The sequence below is a fragment of the Nerophis lumbriciformis genome, linkage group LG17 (assembly GCF_033978685.3).
Source record: "Nerophis lumbriciformis linkage group LG17, RoL_Nlum_v2.1, whole genome shotgun sequence".
NCBI classification, from domain to species: Eukaryota; Metazoa; Chordata; class Actinopteri; order Syngnathiformes; family Syngnathidae; genus Nerophis; species Nerophis lumbriciformis.
Window position 1 is genome coordinate 10,206,336 of NC_084564.2, and position 20,177 is coordinate 10,226,512.

At 37.5% G+C, this 20,177-nt stretch overlaps 1 protein-coding gene across 5 annotated transcripts in view; it reads left to right on the top strand.

Annotated features, from left to right (window-relative positions):
- cdon (cell adhesion associated, oncogene regulated) overlaps positions 1–20,177 on the top strand; it is a 236,013-nt gene that overhangs the window by 79,914 nt on the left and 135,922 nt on the right. For all 5 annotated transcript variants that reach the window (XM_061972414.2, XM_061972413.1, XM_061972415.1 and 2 more), the window contains one exon: positions 15,830–15,998. The gene's annotated coding sequence lies outside the window, so the exon portion shown is untranslated. The remainder of the gene's footprint in view (positions 1–15,829; positions 15,999–20,177) is intronic.

Below are 20,177 nucleotides of genomic sequence, written 5' to 3' on the forward strand. Positions count from 1 at the left end.
GTTAATGTACTTAAAGTAGACTTGACTTTTTAAAATGTGTATTATTGTAGCAATATTGTTGTTTAAAGTTAAGGATTTTTGTGATTTCTGATCTTTTGTGAGGGCACCACACCAAAGGGACTTCTGCCTACTCCTTTCTCTCCTTTGTTAATGTACTTAAAGTGGACATGACTTTTTAAAATGTGTGTTATTGTAGCAATATTGTTGTTTAAAGTTAAGGATTTTTGTGATTTCTGATCTTTTGTGAGGGCACCAAAGGGACTTCTGTGTGTGTGTGTGTTGGCAGAGCAGAGCATACAGGACAGTTGAGATTGTCGTTGTTGTTGTTTTAGCTTGTTGATACAATTAATTAGAGATGTCCGATAATATTGGACTGCCAATATTATCGGCCAATAAATGCTTTAAAATGTAATATCGGAAATTATCGGTATCGGTTTCAAAGTTATCGGTATCGGTTTCAAAAAGTAAAATGTATGACTTTTTAAAACGCCGCTGAGTACACAGACGTAGGGAGAAGTACAGAGCGCCAATAAACCTTAAAGGCACTGCCTTTGCATGCCGGCCCAGTCACATAATATCTACGGCTTTTCACACACACAAATGAATGCAAGCATACTTGGTCAACAGCCATACCGGTCACACTGAGAGTGGCTGTATAAACAACTTTAACACTGTTACAAATATGCGCCACACTGTGAACCCACACCAAACAAGAATGACAAACACATTTTGGGAGAACATCCGCACCGTAACACAACATAAACACAACAGAACAAATACCCAGAACCCCTTGCAGCACTAACTCTTCCGGGACGCTACAATATACACCCCCGGCTACCACCTACCAAACCCCCCCTCCCCCCAACCCCGCCCACCTCAACCTCCTCATGCTCTCTCAGGGAGAGCATGTCCCAAATTCCAAGCTGCTGTTTTGAGGCATGTTTAAAAAAATAATGCACTTTGTGACTTCAATAATAAATATGGCAGTGCCATGTTGGCATTTTTTTCCATAACTTGAGTTGATTTATTTTGGAAACCCTTGTTACATTGTTTAATGCATCCAGCGGGGCATCACAACAAAATTAGGCATAATAATGTGTTCATTCCACGACTGTATATATCAGTATTGGTTGATATCGGAATCGGTAATTAAGAGTTGGACAATATCGGAATATCGGATATCGGCAAAAAAGCCATTATCGGACATCTCTACAATTAATGTATTACTTCCTTGTTATGTTTGACATACAGTACTGTATAGCACTTTATATTGTGTTCAAAGTGTACAAACCCTCACTAAAATATGCACCAGTATTCAGATTGACATTGTTTCTTATGGAGAAATCTGCTTCACTATACAAACTTTTCCGATTACGAACCCTGGTCAAGAACCAATAAAGTTTGTAAATCAAGTTTCCACTGTATAGTATTACTTTTTAAATAATAAATATATCAAATAAATAATGGTAGATGGCAACTAATTAGCCCTAAATTTTGGTGACTGTCGAAAAATACATCATTTTATTTTCTTACTTTCAAGGCTTAAATATCTGTAGGTCAACTTCAGATCTGCCATGGAGTAAGGTTGCCACAAAGTACATTTTGTTCTTATGTTTTAAAGATAACCATGTTTTATGGAAATATTTTTTCCCAAAAATGTTCAAAATGGAATATTTAATGTGAAGTAATTGGAGCCTTAAATATGTCAATAATTCATAACAACATTGATTTTGGTTCATTGTTATTTTTTGAGCAGTGACAGTTTAAAAAAACAGAGGATCCAAAAGGGCCCCACTGTTAAGTGTTAGAAAAGGTTTTATATAGCAAATATTATTTTTTACTTTAAACGCTTAAAATCTTTAGATCATCTTCAGATCTATCCGTCAATTATAAGTTTGTATTATTTTTATGTTTTCTTGTGTTTTATGCCCCCTTTTGTCAGATAAAACCTATTTTATTTTCATGGCAAACACAAAATATGCAATACTTTCCCCCGGGAACCTATTTCTAAGTGGAATATTTGATACAAAGTAATTGGAGCCTTGAATGTGTCAGACATTGATTTGTATTCATTATTTTTTTTTAAGCAATGACAGTTTAAAAAAAAAACCACTAGAATTATCGGGGATCCAAAAGGGTTCCAATCATAAATGTTAAAAATAAATCATATTCTTATTTTATTCTTTTTGACTTTCAACACTTACGTCTTTAAAACAACTTCATATCTGTCCATCTATTATACGTTTTTTCATTTGTTTTAGGCCATTTTTGTCAAAGATGGCAATCGCACAAAATATGCAACATTTTCCCCAAAAAAATATTTCAAAGAGGAATATTTGATGTGAAGTAATTAGAGCCTTAAATATGTCAATAAGTCATAACAACATTGATTTTGGTTCATTATTATTTTTTGAGCAATGACAGTTTTAAAAAGCAGACTGAAGTTCTCGGGTATCCAAAAGGGCCCACTGTTAAGTGTTAAAAAAGGTTTACCGTATTTTTCGGACTATAAGTCGCAGTTTTTTTTCATAGTTTGGCCGGGGGTGCGACTTATACTCAGGAGCGACTTATGTGTGAAATTATTAACACATATCAAATAGTATTATTTAGCTCATTCACGTAAGAGACTAGACGTATAAGATTTCATAGGATTTAGCGATTAGGAGTGACAGATTGTTTGGTAAACGTATAGCATGTTCTATATGTTATAGTTATTTGAATGACTCTTACCATAATATGTTACGTTAACATACCAGTTGGTTATTTATGCCTCATATAACGTACATTTATTCAGCCTGTTGTTCACTATTCTTTATTTATTTTAAATTGCCTTTCAAATGTCTATTCTTGGTGTTGGCTTTTATCAAATACATTTCCCCCAAAAATGCGACTTATACTCCAGTGCGACTTATATGTTTTTTTCCTTCTTTATTATGCATTTTCGGCCGGTGCGACTTATACTCCGAAAAATACGGTAATATATCAATAAATATTATTTTTTACTTTAAACACTTAAATCTCTAGATCATCTTCAGATCTATCTGTAAAGAAAAAAAACAGCCTGCATGGCAACTTTGTGTTATTAGAGTCAAATTTGCAACTTTTTACTGTTACATTTCACCTCTTTGCTCTGTTATTCCACATTGTATGTTTTTTTTGTAATAGTATTTTTAAAATGGGCCGTAAAAAAAAAAAAAAAAAAAAGCTGCGGGCCACAAATGATCCCCGAGCCGCAGTTTGGACACCCTTGCCGACAATGGGATAACAAGATAAAAAGAATAGATTTTAGGAATAAAATACTAAAAACTAGTGAAATTATCTGTCCATGCAGCTAGTTAATTTGACAGGATACATACTTGCCAACCTTGAGACCTCCGATTTCGGGAGGTGGGGGGTGGGGGCGTGGTCGGGGGTGGGGCGGGGCGTGGTTGGGGGCGTGGTTAAGAGGGGAGGGGTATATTGACAGCTAGAATTCACCAAGTCAAGTATTTCATACATATATATATATATATATATATATATATATATATATATATATATATATATATATATATATATAGATATATATATATATATATATATAGATATCTACATCCTGAAAATATGCAAACAAAACTGTGTTTAGATAATTGATACTTCAAACTTGCATAAATAAATATTAAGGAATGTAACATAACTTGGCTTCTGAGAGTTTCAAAATGTAATGAATAAAATGCTAAAGTTGTTGATAAACAAGCAATTATTTTAATAATTAAATATGGTCATTTTAAATGAATAATTATGATCATTTAAAATTAATGATTTCAAATATGTTTATTTTAATGTTTAATTCTATGGCTGGATGTAATAAGGAGTCAGAAAAAAAACAAATAAAAATACAATTAATTTTGATGTTTTTAGCAAAATATAGTAAAAAAATGTTGTTTTTTTTTTTTAAATTAATAAATATATTTATTTTTAGGTAAGATAAACATAATAATACAATGTATCTCTAGTCTGGATGATTTAGTTCTTGTCACCCTGTTGTCATAAAGAAAAGGCTGTCCTCACTCAGGTCGGCATGGAGATAGAGGGGGCGTGGCCTCCAGCTCCGGCTGAAAACGGGAGATTTTCGGGAGAATATTTGTCCCGGGAGGTTTTCGGGAGAGGCGCTGAATTTCGGGAGTCTCCCGGAAAATTCGGGAGGGTTGGCAAGTATGCTGGATAAGACATCCTAATTTAACATTTTTATTTCTAGACTTTTAAGCTAGGGATAATTATTTTATTCTGAAAACAAGCATTATACAACTTGCAATTCTTAAATGAAGCATCCTCGGGATGTTGCAGAATATTTCAACAAGATATTCTTCATAGGGGAAACCAAAATATCTTATTTTCGAAAATTGCTATATTTTTTTAACTAAATAGACAACATATAATTCATGCTAAGATTACAAAGTAAAGTCAATGACTAAAAATAAGTAAATAGCTCTTAAAAAAGGGGAAATTTCTAGAAATAATATTTTAAATCTTGGCAAGTGGTAAATAATTCGAAGTGTTTTAAGTTTGTTTTATCCAACTACTCGATTAATCGAACAAAATAATCGACTAAAATAACTGAGTGTCCCAGCAAAGATGTTTTCGGGTCGATCTTGCTCAAATGTCACACACTAAATGTGTGTGTTGCATTTTCTCACGATTGGGACGAACCCCCTGAAGTTACAGTGGTGTTTTGTAGCTGTGTGAGAAATTTCAAGCCGATCCCACTTGCTATGTCAGCACATTAATGTCACGGTGTGGGCGCATGTTTTGACATGTTTTCACCGTTTCTGTGCACTTTCGGCGCAGAAGTTGGCTTCCGCAAACAAATAGTAGTTTGTTTGAAGCGAGACGACAGTGTCGGGTTTGCGGCGCTGACATATTCCATCACGGCGTAATTCTAGCCGGTCACGGCCCATCATGCGCGCGGGGGCCGTGTCGTCCTCATAGGCCCGGGTGTCAATGGGGGTCTTTGCCGCATACTTGGCCCCCCTGTCCTCCTCGCCATTACTCCATCCCGTAATTACACCCCGGCCTCCCTTTGGCCTGTTCGCCGACTCCTCAGATGTCGAGCCGTGTCATCGGCCCGCTGAGAACTGGGCCGGGCCCCAGGATCTGTGTCTCGACGGGTCTTACCGAGCCGTCTGCCGGAGCCCCGCTGGCCCGCACGTCTGCTTTCACAGAAGAAAGAACCCTGACCACTAATCATAACCTTTTGCTAAATCGGACTAGGGATGGACTCTACCAGTTCTGGTGCTGATCGGAACCCAAACCTCAAAAAGACACTCTGAATAAATTGTGTGCTTTTACACCAGCGCCTTTTGTCTGTTTGAACTGGTTTTGGTTCACAACGTGGTTTGTTGTCTACCGTGGCAAAGGTGAAGGGCGTCCATACGTCTTCTCTTTCTTCCAGGTGTAGAAGACATATTGTATTGAGGACTTGTTTTCCCAGAGAAAAAATCAAAACACTGTGCCTTACAAAGACGGTAGTTCTTTGCAGTTAATTTCCTCATTGTTTTAGTCAACGTGCATTTGTTTTGATTAGTTTTTGTCCTATTCTAGTCAGGGGAAAACGGGTTGTGGACGATAAGTAAGACCAACAACGAAATTAACTCGCATACCTGCCAACTACTCCGGTTTTCCCGTAATTAGTACGGTTTTCATCAACCTATTCCGGGTTACGGTTGCAGTGATAAAAAATACGTTTTTTCATTAATTAAAAAAAAAAATTAAAAAAAAAGTTTTATTCACGAAATCGCGTAACAACAATGACAATCGACACTGCTTCCCGTAACTTCCTATCGAGCCATTCCGAATGCCATGCGCGAGGCTATTTATAGCACCGCTGCCAAGCACGAGGCATCAGTTGTCATTGTTTCCAAACGAGCGAACGATCATGGAATCAGCCGGAGAAAAATCGCATACGAGTCTTAAACCGAAAAGAAAACTGCAGTCATTCCGTGAAGAATAATTATCCGTTCCAAAAAGGGTGAAAACTACGCGAATTGCACCTTGTGCAGACAAGATTTTTTGATCGGACACGGAGGAATTAGCGATGTAAAAGACCACGTTGGGACAAAAAAACACAAGTCTAATGCCGTCGCCCAAACAGATTCTTTGGATGTGATAAATGCCGAAGTTTTATTTACGGAGGCAATAATTGAGCAAACAAAAAGGTAATGACACCAATGTTATCTATTGGAATTGTTTAGTACTGTTATACTGTTAAAAGTGTTTATACTATTTATGCTTTCAAGTCCAAGTTGAAGAAATCTTGTTAAATGTTGACAGCATAACTACCAAAATACAGAAGTATGTCCTTAATATTTTTGCAGTGCTATTTCTGTTGAAAAGTTAAAATGATTACATTAGAGATGTGATGTGCCACTTTTCAAGTGTCTGATGGCTTAAATTAATTTTCATTAATTTTTCATATTTTGAATTCTTTTGAAAGGCTTACAAAAAAACTACATTTGAATTGTAATTCCATGCTATTGACAGGACTATTAATTTTAATGAAGTTAGCTTACCATGTTTACAGTATGATAATTGTGATAGAAATGTGAATTTTAGGCACAGAATATTTTTTACAATTGAACAAGGCAGTAGATTATACAAGCTTGGACAGAAAGTTAATAATGACACCAATTTTTTTTTTTATGGAATTGTTTAGTACTGTTTTACCATTTGTTTACTGTAAAAAGTGTTTATACTGTTTATACTTTCAATTAACAAATTGAAGTCTTGTGAAAGGTTGACAGGATAACTGGCATTAACTGTCAAAATAATTTCAAACTATTGAAGTTAGCTTACAGAATAAACATGTCAATCAACCCATATGATTTTTGCTGTAATATTTTTGTTTTGAAAAGTCACTGTGACTGATAGAAAAGTGATGGTTTTAGCAACATTTTAACCTGTCTGAATGCTAATAATCATTTTGCGTCGGAGGGCGAAGCCTGAACACCCCACCAGGACTTTGTCCTGGACGTACCGGGGCCTGCGGCCCCTGGACCCTGGCTACTAGGTTTTTCTGATTTCAAAAGTTGGCAGGTATGAACTCGTCAACTGCAGTCAGTGAGTGTGAGCCAATCAAACAGTCCGATTCTGAACTCTCAAACAGGAAGACAATCCAACCGCGGTCTGAGCTGTGAACGAATCAGTTTTGACCCTTGTGTGGGGCGGCGTGGCCTGCGGACCTGCAGCGAAGCGGGGTGTGTCAGGATCGGCTTCGAGATTAGTGACAGGTGCGTAGATGACACAGCTGTGAGTGTTTGTCTGATCACCTATCGCTCTGTTAAAGGCATCAGTCGGGAAGGAGAGGGGGTGGTTGATGGTGGAGAACAAGCGAGATACTTTAACATGGCTGAAAAGCACAACGCATTGAAAAATAAATCATTGTTCACAAAGACGAACACGGCTGTCATGTCCGTCATTGGCGGTCCGGAGAACCCGGAAGAGCAAGACCTCCACCTTGTAAAGGATAAAAAACTGAACCAGGGTATAAATGGACCGAGTCGACTGATCATGATCATTGCTTCATTCCGCATTTGCTTTTCTCACAGAACATTCAAAGACACAATAGAAAGATAACTGCTTTGACTGGAAAACACTCCTTGCTTGACCACAACGTCCTCATTCAGTCCTCCTAGGAATGTGCAAACTCAACCAATCCCTGTGAGTTATGAGCGGCCTAACACCTTTCACCAACGCCCACTACTTTCCGCACCAACCATCGTCATTTTCACCCATCAAATTTGTTTTAGTGCGGCACTCAAACGCGCACATCAACTGTCTAATCCACAGTGTCAAACTTAAGGCCCTGTGGCCAGATCTGGCCCGCCACATTATTTAAGTTGGCCCGTTACATCATGTAATGTGGTCCACCACTTCATTTATTGGGGTCCTCCACTTCATAAAACATGGCCCGTTATATTATTTAATGTGGTATTCCACATCATTTAATGGAACCCTCCATGTCGTTTAATGTGGCCCTCTACGTCATTTAACGTGGTCTGCCACATCATTATAGTGGCCCGTTACATCAATTAATGTGGCCCTCCATGTCATTTATTGTGGTCCGCCACTTCATTTAATATGGCTCATTACATAATTTAACGTGTTATTCTACATCATTTAATGTAACCCTCCATGTCGTTTAATGTGGCCCTCTACGTCATTTAACCTGGTCTGCCACTTCATTTAAAGTGACCCTCCATGTCATTTATTGTGGTCCGCCACTTCATTTAATATGGCTCATTACATAATTTAACGTGTCATTCTACATCATTTAATGTGACCCTCTACTTCGTTTATCGTGGCCCTCTACATCAATTAACGTTGTCCGTCACTTCATTTAATGTGGTCTGTCACATCACTAATGTAGCCCTCCACGTCATTTAACGTGGTCCGCCACTTCATTTAATATGGCTCATTACATAATTTAACGTGTTATTCTACATCATTTAATGTAACCCTCCATGTCGTTTAAAGTGGCCCTCTACGTCATTTAACGTGGTCTGCCACTTCATTATAGTGGTCCGTTACATCATTTAAGTGGCCCTCCATGTCATCTATTGTGGTCCGCCACTTCATTTAATATGGCTCATTACATAATTTAACGTGTCATTCTACATCATTTAATGTGACCCTCTACGTCGTTTATTGTGGCCCTCTACGTCAATTAACGTTGTCCGTCACTTCATTTAATGTGGTCTGTCACATCATTAATGTAGCCCTCCACGTCATTTAACGTGGTCCGCCACTTCATTTAATATGGCTCATTACATCATTTAATGTGTTATTCCGCATAATTTAATGTAACCCTCTACGCTGTTTATTGTGGCCCTCTACGTCAATTAATGTGGTCCTCAACGTCATTTAACGTGGTCCGCCACTTCATTTAAGTGGCCCGCCACGTCGTTCAATGTAGTATTCCACATCATTTGATGTGGTGCGCCACATCATTCAATGTGGCACACTGTGTCATTCAATGTGGTCTTACACATCATTTGTATGTGGCCCTCCACGTCATGTAATGTGGTCCTCCACTTCATCTAACATGGTCCCCCACTTCATTTACTGTGGCCCGTCACATCATTCACCCTGGCCTGCCATACCGTTCAATGTGGCCCACCACATCATTTAACATTCTCTTCCACGTCATTTAAACTGACCCTCCACGTCATGCAATCTGGTCCTCCACGTCATTCAATGTGGTCTTACACATCATTTAATGTGGCCCTCCACGTCATGTAATGTGGTCCTCCACTTCATCTAACATGGTCCCCCACTTCATTTACTGTGGCCCGTCACATCATTCAATCTGGCCTGCCATATCGTTCAATGTGGCCCGCCACATCATTTAACATTCTCTTCCACGTCATTTAATCTGGCCCTCCACGTCATGCAATCTGGTCCTCCACGTCATTCAATGTGGTCTTACACATAATTTAAGGTGGCCCTCCACGTCATTTAACGTGGTCTGCCACGTCATATAACATGGTATTCCACATCATTTGATGTGGTCCAACACGTCATTCAATGTGATCTTCCATGTCATTTAAAGTGGCCCTACACGTCATTTAATGTTTTGTAATATCATTTAACGTGACCCTCCACGTTATTTGATATGTTCCGTCACATCCTTCAGTGTGGCCCGCCACGTCATTTAAGTTGGCCCGTTAGATCATTTAGTGTGGTCCACCAATTAATTTATTGGGGTCCGCCACTTCATAAAATATGGCCCGTTATATTTTTTAATGTGGTATTCCACATAATGTAACGTAACCCTCCATGTTGTTTAATGTGGCCCTCTACGTCATTTAATGTGGTCTGCCACGTCATTTAACGTGGTCTGCCATTTCATTTATTGTGGTCCGCCACTTCATTTAATATGGCTCATTACATCCATCCATCCCATCCATTTTCTACCGCTTGTCCCTTTCGGGGTAGCGGGGGGTCGCTGGAGCATATCTCAGCTGCATTCAGGCGGAAGGCGGGGTACACCCTGGACAAGTCGCCACCTCATCGCAGGGCCGCTCATTACATCATTTAACGTGTTATTCCACATCATTGAATGTGACCCTCCACGTCGTTATTGTGGCCCTCTACGCCAATTAACGTGGTCTGCCACATCATTTAAGTGGTCCTCAAGGTCATTCAATGTGGTCCGCCACTTCATTTAAATTGGCCCGCCACATCGTTCAATGTAGTATTCCACATCAAAGGTGCGCCACCTCATTCAATGTGGCACACTGTGTCATTCGATGTGGTCTTACACATCATTTGTATGTGGCCCTCCACGTCATGTAATGTGGTCCTCCACTTCATCTAACGTGGTCCCCCACTTCATTTACCGTGGCCCGTCACATCATTCAATCTGGCCTGCCATATCATTCAATGTGGCCCACCACATCATTTAACATTCTCTTCCACGTCATTTAACGTGGCCCTCCACGTCATGCAATCTGGTTCTCCACGTCATTCAATGTGGTCTTACACATCATTTAAAGTGGCCCTCCACGTTATTTAATGTGGTCTGCCACTTCATATAACATGGTATTTATTCCACATCATTTGATGTGGTCCAACATGTCATTCAATGTGATCTTCCATGTCATTTAAAGTGGCCCTACATGTCATTTATTGTTTTGTCACATCATTTAATGTGGCCCTATACGTTATTTGATGTGCTCCGTCACATCCTTCAATATGGTCCGCCACATCATTCAATGTGGCCCACTGAGTTTGACCCTCCTGGTCTAATCAACTATTTATTGGTCAATCAGCACAACTGTCGTATTTGCGTGTAGGTCAGGTCTACTTCCTGTTCCTGTCTACAGCGCTAAGCCTTCTGGGTAATGTAGTATACAAACATTTACTTCCCAGTTGATATGTATTTATATATATTTATTTAACATTTATTTATCCAAGGCAACACAATTAAAGAACATATTTTCATTTGCAATGCTGCACGTTAGAAATGTTCATGCACGTTAGCATGTTAGCATAGTACTGTTCACAGGCTAACTTTCTTTAGCTCATTTTGCTCATATTTTTTGTTACTTGACGCTATTTAGCCAGCGTGCTAACGGTTAGCATTTCAGTTCAACTTTGGCTCTTGAGCAGTCACACACATTGTTGACTGAAATGGCATTTTCTGGTCCTTTGACAAAAACCTATTGTGACAGTCTCCCGCTGTCGTCCGGGTTCCATGGACCACCAAGCGCAGACATGACTCCGAGCAGTTTGACTTTGTTTATTTTTCAATAATACTCAAGTCTCTTCGGGTCGCTTTTCAGCTCCTCTCCTGCTCACTCTTCGGTTCGCTTTTCAGTTTGCCGCGTCGTCGTCGCCTGCCTCTCGCTCTCTTCCGCGCTGCATCTACTGTTTGCTCTCCAACTCCTTCTCGCCCCTCGTTCTCGGCTGCCGCCCTTTTATTCATTGAGAGGAGATTATATAATTGTGCCCAGGTTGGCGATCCACGCACCTGACATTTATCACGGCGTCGGCCCCGGCGTGCCCTGCCTCGCTGTAGGTCTGCCGGCCACGCCTCCCCACACCTATGTATTTCACTGGTTTTGAAGGTGGAAACTACAACATCCTTTGATTTTTCAGTCTGTGGCCCGCAGTGGTGTAAGTTTAGGCACCCCTGTAATACGCTGAAGATGTTTGTCATGTTCTGCACCGTTTCAAAGAGAATAGTTGTGTAGTTTTTGTGTAGTCACCTGGCAAACGAACCAATGTTGTGGTGACAAGTCCGCAAGATGATTCATGAAGTGACCCCAGAAGACATCTCAGTCCGGGTCTTCATGGACACGTTGACGTGAACCTTCCATACTCGGCTTCTGTCATGACCCTCTCCTATGGGGAGGGGGGCGGGGTGTCCATGCGGGGGTCTAACATATCAAAGGCAAAGTTTGTGTGAAGGATGGATGGGGGGGGGGCGGTGTTTGAAGATGTAATGGTTGGGGGTTAGGCTTTTGTTCCAAGTCCTCCACTAGGATCCTCTGAATAGATCACCGAGCAGGGGGCCTGATTGGTCACGGCCCGGATCAGCCCCCCTTCTGATTGGATACGGCGGACAAGCAGATGTTGGATGTTAGGATGGAAGCTCAAAGAGATGCACGTTCATGCTGGATGTCCAAACTTTGTTGTGAACAGACAACATTCTAAACAAGGTGTCTCGGGGGCCACATTGGGCTAAAAGAATTTGGCCAAGGGCCAGGCTATCAATTTGTGTGACTATATATATATATATATATATATATATATATATATATATTAGGGATGTCCGATAATGGCTTTTTTGCCGATATCCGATATTCCGATATTGTCCAACTCTTAATTACCGATACCGATATCAACCGATACCGATATATACAGTCGTGGAATTAACACATTATTATGGCTAATTTGGACAACCAGGTATGGTGAAGATAAGGTCCTTTTTAAAATAAATAAATAAATAAAATAAGCTAAATAAATTAAAAACATTTTCTTGACTAAAAAAAAAAGTAAAACAATATAAAAACAGTTACATAGAAACTAGTAATAAATGAAAATGAGTAAAATTAAGTGTTAAAGGTTAGTACTATTAGTGGACCAGCAGCACGCACAATCATGTGTGCTTACGGACTGTATCCCTTGCAGACTGTATTGATATATATTGATATATAATGTAGGAACCACAATATTAATAACAGAAAGAAAAAACCCTTTTGTGTGAATGAGTGTAAATGGGGGAGGGAGGTTTTTTGGGATGGTGCACTAATTGTAAGTGTATCTTGTGTTTTTTATTTTGTTGTAATAAAAAAAAACGATACCGATAATTAAAAAAAACGATACCGATAATTTCCGATATTGCATTTTAAAGCATTTATCGACTGATATTATCGGACATCTCTAATATATGTGTGTATATATATATATATATATATATGTATGTACATACAGTATATGTATGTATTTAGAGATGTCCGATAATATCAGACTGCCGATATTATCCGCCGATAAATGCTTTAAAATGTGATATGGGAAATTATCGGTATCGGTTTCAAAAAGTAAAATGTATGACTTTTTAAAACGCCGCTGTGTACACGGACGTAGGGAGAAGTACAGAGCGCCAATAAACCTTAAAGGCACTGCCTTTGCGTGCCGGCCCAATCACATAATATCTACGGCTTTTCACACACACAAGAGAATGCAATGCATACTTGGTCAACAGCCATACAGGTCACACTGAGGGTGGCCGTATAAACAACTTTAACACTGTTACAAATATGCGCCACACTGTGAACCCACACCAAACAAGAATGACAAACACATTTCGGGAGAACATCCGCACCGTAACACAACATAAACACAACAGAACAAATACCCAGAACCCCTTGCAGCACTAACTCTTCCGGGACGCTACAATATACACCCCCCGCTACTCCATACCCCCCACCCACCCACCTCAACCTCGCCCCCCCCAATCCCGCCCACCTCAACCTCCTCATGCTCTCTCAGGGAGAGCATGTCCCAAATTCCAAGCTGCTGTTTTGAGGCATGTTAAAAAAAAATTATGCACTTTGTGACTTCAATAATAAATATGGCAGTGCCATGTTGGCATTGATTTATTTTGGAAAACCTTGTTACATTGTTTAATGCATCCAGCGGGGCATCACAACAAAATTAGGCATAAAAATGTGTTAATTCCATGACTGTATATATATCGGTTTTTATAAGTGGTTGATTTATATAGGCTAGTAAGGTAAAGTTTTGTACCTGACAAGTTTCGGCTATCTTGCTTCTGCAGCCTTCATCAGAGGTGTCATATATATATATATATATATATATATATATATATATATATATATATGTATATGTATATATCGGTATCAGTTGATATCGGAATCGGTAATTAAGAGTTGGACAATATCGGAATATCGGATATCGGCAAAAAAGCCATTATCGGACATCTCTAGTATATGTGTGTGTGTGTGTGTGTGTGTGTGTGTGTATTAGGGTTGTACGGTATACCGGTACTAGTATAGTATCGCGGTACTAATGAATAAAAAACGGTACTATACTCTGTTTGAAAAGTACCGTTTCCCGGGCATGACAACGCGTCGTCACATCACGACATTGCTGGTTTTACGAGCAGAGGAGCATGTTCGGCAGATTTTTTAAAGATTTTTTTGTTAAAATAAAGCCGATAATGCAATTTTTTTGTGGTCCCCCTTATTTAGAAAAGTACCGAAAAGTATCGAAATACATTTTGGTACCAGTACTGATACTAAAATATTGGTATTGGGACAACACTAGTGTGTATAGAAAAACACACACAAAAAATAAATAATAAAAACGTATAATTGACGGATGGATCTGAAGTTGATCTAGAGAGTTAAGTGTTGAAAGTAAAAAAAAAAAAAACAATCTCTTATTTTTAACACTTTAATGAGTGGGCCACTTTTGGATCTCAAATTATTAACTGGGATTTTTTTTAAATTCTCAATTCTCTTAAAAAATAAAACTGAAATGTTGTTATGAATTATTGACCAATTTAAGGCTCCAATTACGTCACATCAAATATTACACTGTGAAGTATGTTTTAGAGAAAATATTGCATATTTTGTACTTTGCCATAAAAAAGTTTTTTTCTTTGACAAAAAGGGCATAAACTATAAAAACAATTGTTTCACTTTTTATCGACAGATAGACCAAAAGTTGATCTCAAGATTTACTGTAAGTGTTGAATAAAATCATTTATGAAAAATAATAAATATTATATAAAAATAATACATGACTTATTTTTAACATTTAATGACTGAAAATAATATATGAAATTAATAAATGAAAATAATACACAACTTATTTTTTAAAAGTTTATGACTGAAAAATAATATAAGAAATTGAGAAATATGAAATAAAAATAATACATATAATATATTGTTCACATTTTTCTTACTGAACATAATAGATGAAAATAATATATAAAAATAATACACGTCCTATTTCAACATTTTTATAAATGAAAATAATATATGAAAATGTATAAAAAATAATACATTACTTATTTTTAACATTTAATGACTGAAAATAATAGATGAAACATAATAAATTACTTATTGTTAACATTATTATGAATAAATATAATAGATGAAAATAAAAAATAAAAAATACTGAAAATAATAGATGAAAATAATAAAATAAAATAAATACATGACCTATTTTTAATATTTAATGACCGAAAATAATAGATGTAAATTAAAAAAATACATTACTTATTTTTAAACATTTTTATGACTGAAAATAATAGATGAAAATAATAAATAAATAAAATACATGACCTATTTTTAACATTTAATGACTGAAAATAATAGATGTAAATACAAATAAAACACTACTTATTTTTAAACATTTTTATGACTGAAAATAAAAGATGAAAATAACATAAAAATAATACATGACTTATTTTTTAACATATAATGACTGAAAATAATATATAAAAATAATACATGACTTATTATTATGACTGACACTCTTTTGGGTCCTCAGGAGCGATTAATTTGTCTATTTGGAACATGAATAAGACAAATGACTGGGAAGTTAACAGTTTTGTGTTGTGTTGTTGATTAATAGTTTTTTTATTGCTCCTAAAAAACAAAAATCTTCATTAAGCTCCCACATAAGCCAGGAGTAATGGGTCCATGTGTGTGCTGATTGTGTAGCGTCTGTGCAGATAAGAAGCTGGCGTTGACACGGCGACATGATCCGCTATCAGGGCCACAAAGCGTAATTGCGCTACTTTGTCTCCCCACAGAAGATTTGTTATCTGGAAAATACTGCTTGGCCCGTCCTGCATCTGGAGCGCCGTTCTCTTGCCGACATGTGCTTTGAGAAGCCAGCGAAGACATCTGAAGGAGATAAGAAATGCAAACTGCAGGCCAACTCCACCCGGGGCCAAACCAAACGACCAGCGTCAGCCAAAGGTCAGAGCTTTTTAAGTTCCCTGATTTACTTTCCTGTTTGTGCCCCAGCAAACACATGAAGCCATCACACGCGTCTGCTGGAGAAACGTCTTAACTCCACCTTTGTATTGCCATCGAACGCAAACGTTTCAGGTTGTCAAGGCTTGTTTTGATCTTTATTGGTTGGGTTGTCTGTTTTTGAAGTCGGTTTTATGAAAAAACTGAAAAAACTCGTATCTACAGCTCCCCAATGCTAATGGTACAGTCATTTCTGTAATTTTCATAAACACATCAGTAGCAAGCTAGCATATGAACATTGGTAGCATGCTAGCATATGAACATCTGTAGTATGCTAGCATATGAACATTTGTAGCATTTCTTGCATATGAACATCTGTAGCATGCTAGCATATGAACATTTGTAGCATTCTAGCATATGAACATTTGTAGTATGCTAGCATAGGAAAATTTGTAGTATGCAAGCATATGAACATTTGTAGCATTCTAGCATATGAAGATTTGTAGTATGCTAGCATATGAACATTTGTAGTATGCAAGCATATGAACATTTGTAGTATGCTAGCATATGAACATTTGTAGCATTCTAGCATGTGAACATATGTAGTATGCTAGCATATGAACATTTGTAGCATTCTAGCATATGAACATTTGTAGCATTCTAGCATATGAACATTTGTAGTATGCTAGCATATGAACATTTGTAGTATGCAAGCATATGAACATTTGTAGTATGCTAGCATATGAACATTTGTAGCATTCTAGCATGTGAACATATGTAGTATGCTAGCATATGAACATTTGTAGCATTCTAGCATATGAACATTTGTAGCATTCTAGCATATGAACATTTGTAGTATGCTAGCATATTAACATTTGTAGCATTCTAGCATATGAACATTTGTAGCATTCTAGCATATGAACATTTGTAGTATGCTAGCATATGAACACTTTTAGTATGCTAGCATATGAACATTTGTAGTATGCTAGCATATTAACATTTGTAGCATTCTAGCATATGAACATCTGTAGTATGCAAGCATATGAACATTTGTAGCATTCTAGTATATGAACATTTGTAGTATGCTAGCATTTGAACATTTGTAATATGCTTGCATATGAACATTTGTAGCATTCTAGCATATGAACATTTGTAGCATTCTAGCATATGAACATTTGTAGTATGCTAGCTTATGAACATTTGTAGCATTCTAGCATATGAACATACGTAGTATGCTATTATATGAACATTTGTAGCATTCTAGCATGTGAACATTTGTAGTATGCTAGCATATGAACATCTGTAGTATGCTAGCATATGAACATTTGTAGCATTCTAGCATGTGAACATATGTAGTATGCTAGCATATAAACATTTGTAGCATTCTAGCATATGAACATTTGTAGCATTCTAGCATATGAAGATGTGTAGTATGCTAGCATATGAAAATGTGTAGTATGCAAGCATATGAACATTTGTAGCATGCTAGCATATGAACATTTGTAGTAGCATTCTAGCATATGAACATTTGTGGTATGCTAGCATATGAAAATTTGTAGTATGCAAGCATATGAACATTTGTAGCATTCTAGCATATGAAGATTCGTAGTATGCTAGCATATGAAAATTTGTAGCATGCAAACATATGAACATTTGTAGCATTCTAGCATATGAACATTTGTAGCATTCTAGCATATGAACATTTGTAGCATTCTAGCATATGAACATTTGTAGTATGCTAGCATATGAACATTTGTAGCATTCTAGCATGTGAACATATGTAGTATGCTAGCATATGAACATTTGTAGCATTCTAGCATATGAACATGTGTAGTATGCTAGCATATGAACACTTTTAGTATGCTAGCATATGAACATTTGTAGCATTCTAGCATATGAACATTTGTAGTATGCTAGCATATGAACATTTGTAGCATTCTAGCATATTAGTATGCTAGCTTATGAACATTTGTAGCATTCTAGCATATGAACATATGTAGTATGCTAGTATACGAACATTTGTAGCATTCTAGCATATGAACATTTGTAGTAGCATTCTAGCATATGAACATTTGTGGTATGCTAGCATATGAAAATTTGTAGTATGCAAGCATATGAACATTTGTAGTATGCTAGCATATGAACATTTGTAGCATTCTAGCATATGAACATTTGTAGCATTCTAGCATATGAACATTTGTAGTATGCTAGCATATGAACACTTTTAGTATGCTAGCATATGAACATTTGTAGTATGCTAGCATATGAACATTTGTAGCATTCTAGCATATGAACATCTGTAGTATGCAAGCATATGAACATTTGTAGCATTCTAGCATATGAACATTTGTAGTATGCTAGCATTTGAACATTTGTAGTATGCTTGCATATGAACATTTGTAGCATTCTAGCATATGGACATTTGTAGCATTCTAGCATATGAACATTTGTAGCATTCTAGCATATGAACATTTGTAGTATGCTAGCTTATGAACATTTGTAGCATTCTAGCATATGAACATATGTAGTATGCTATTATATGAACATTTGTAGCATTCTAGCATATGAACATTTGTAGTATGCTATTATATGAACATTTGTAGCATTCTAGCATATGAACATTTGTAGTATGCAAGCATATGAACATTTGTAGCATTCTAGCATATGAACATTTGTAGCATTCTGTAGTATGCTAGCATATGAACATTTATAGCATTCTAGCATATGGACATTTGTAGTATGCTAACATATGAACATTTGTAGCATTCTAGCATATGAACATTTGTAGTATGCTAGCATATGACCATCAGTAGCATGTTAGCATATGAACATTTGTAGCATGCTAACAAATGACCATCAGTAGCATGCTAGCAAATGACCACCAGTAGCATGTTTGCTTATGAACATTTGTAGCATGCTAGCATATGAACATCTGTAATATGCTAGCATTTGACCAGAAGTAGCATCCTAGCATATGAACATCTGTAGCATGTTAGCATATTACCGGAAGTAGCATGCGAGCATATGAACATTTGTAGCATGCTAGCATATGAACATCTGTAGTATGTTAGCATACAAACAGAAGTAGCATGCTAGCATATGAATATCTGTAGCATGTTAGCATATAAACAGAAGTAGCATCCTAGCATATGAACATCTGTAGCATGTTAGCATATTAACAGAAGTAGCATGCTAGCATATGTATAAACAAACAACATTGGCTTCTGGACGTCTGCGTACTATTCAGTGTAATATTATTATCAACAGTAATAATATTTTTAAGTATTAAATGTGAGAGACATTGCATGGATCATACTGCTGAACTGCTAATTAAACAAAACCTGCTTGACAGGTCATGTCTTATTTTAAGTTGGTTGGCTATCTTCTGCATGCTGGGATCACACCAATCAACGCTAACTATTTTACTCAAAAAGTGTGACGAGTCACTCTCAATGAAACATGACATTTCTTTGCTTAGTGATCAAGGGATGGTCAAATGCCATTGAAGTACATTCATATTTGCAAAGGCAGGTAGATAGTGTAGGTAGTGTAAGTAGTGTAGGTCAAGTAGGTAGTGTAGGTAGTGTAGGTAGTGTAGGTAGTTTAAGTAGTGTAAGTAGTGTAGGTCATGTAGGTAGTGTAGATAGTGTAAGTAGTGTAGGTAGTGTAGGTAGATGAAAACAATGAAATATGAAATTCCTCGTCCGACTCCAGCTGACATCCTGAGAGATTTAAGTCCTGCTGACTCTTGTTTTGTCCAAAAGACAAAAACCAGATGAAGTTGTATCACGTCGATGCTCGTAAAAAATGTTTTATAGAAAAATGGGGCGCCTGTGAGCTGCAGAAACTTCCAGGCATACTTTGGCCCGCTGCCACCTTTTAGATGAGGAGCGACTTGACAGAGCCTTGATGGACCCCGGTAGATGTGTTCAAGACTACAGTGGGCATGGTCCCCGTGTGATTAAGACTACAGTAGGCATGTTCAAGACCACTGTAGTTGTGTTCAAGGCCACAGTAGGAATGTTCAGGTGTTGTCAGGAGCACTGTAGTTGTGTTCAAAACCACAGTATGTTTTTTCAGGGCCACTGTAAGTGTGTTCAGGCATTTTTAGGACCACAGTGGTGTGTTCAAGACCACAGAAGGCGTTTTCAGGTGTGTTCAAGACCCCTATAGGTATGTTCA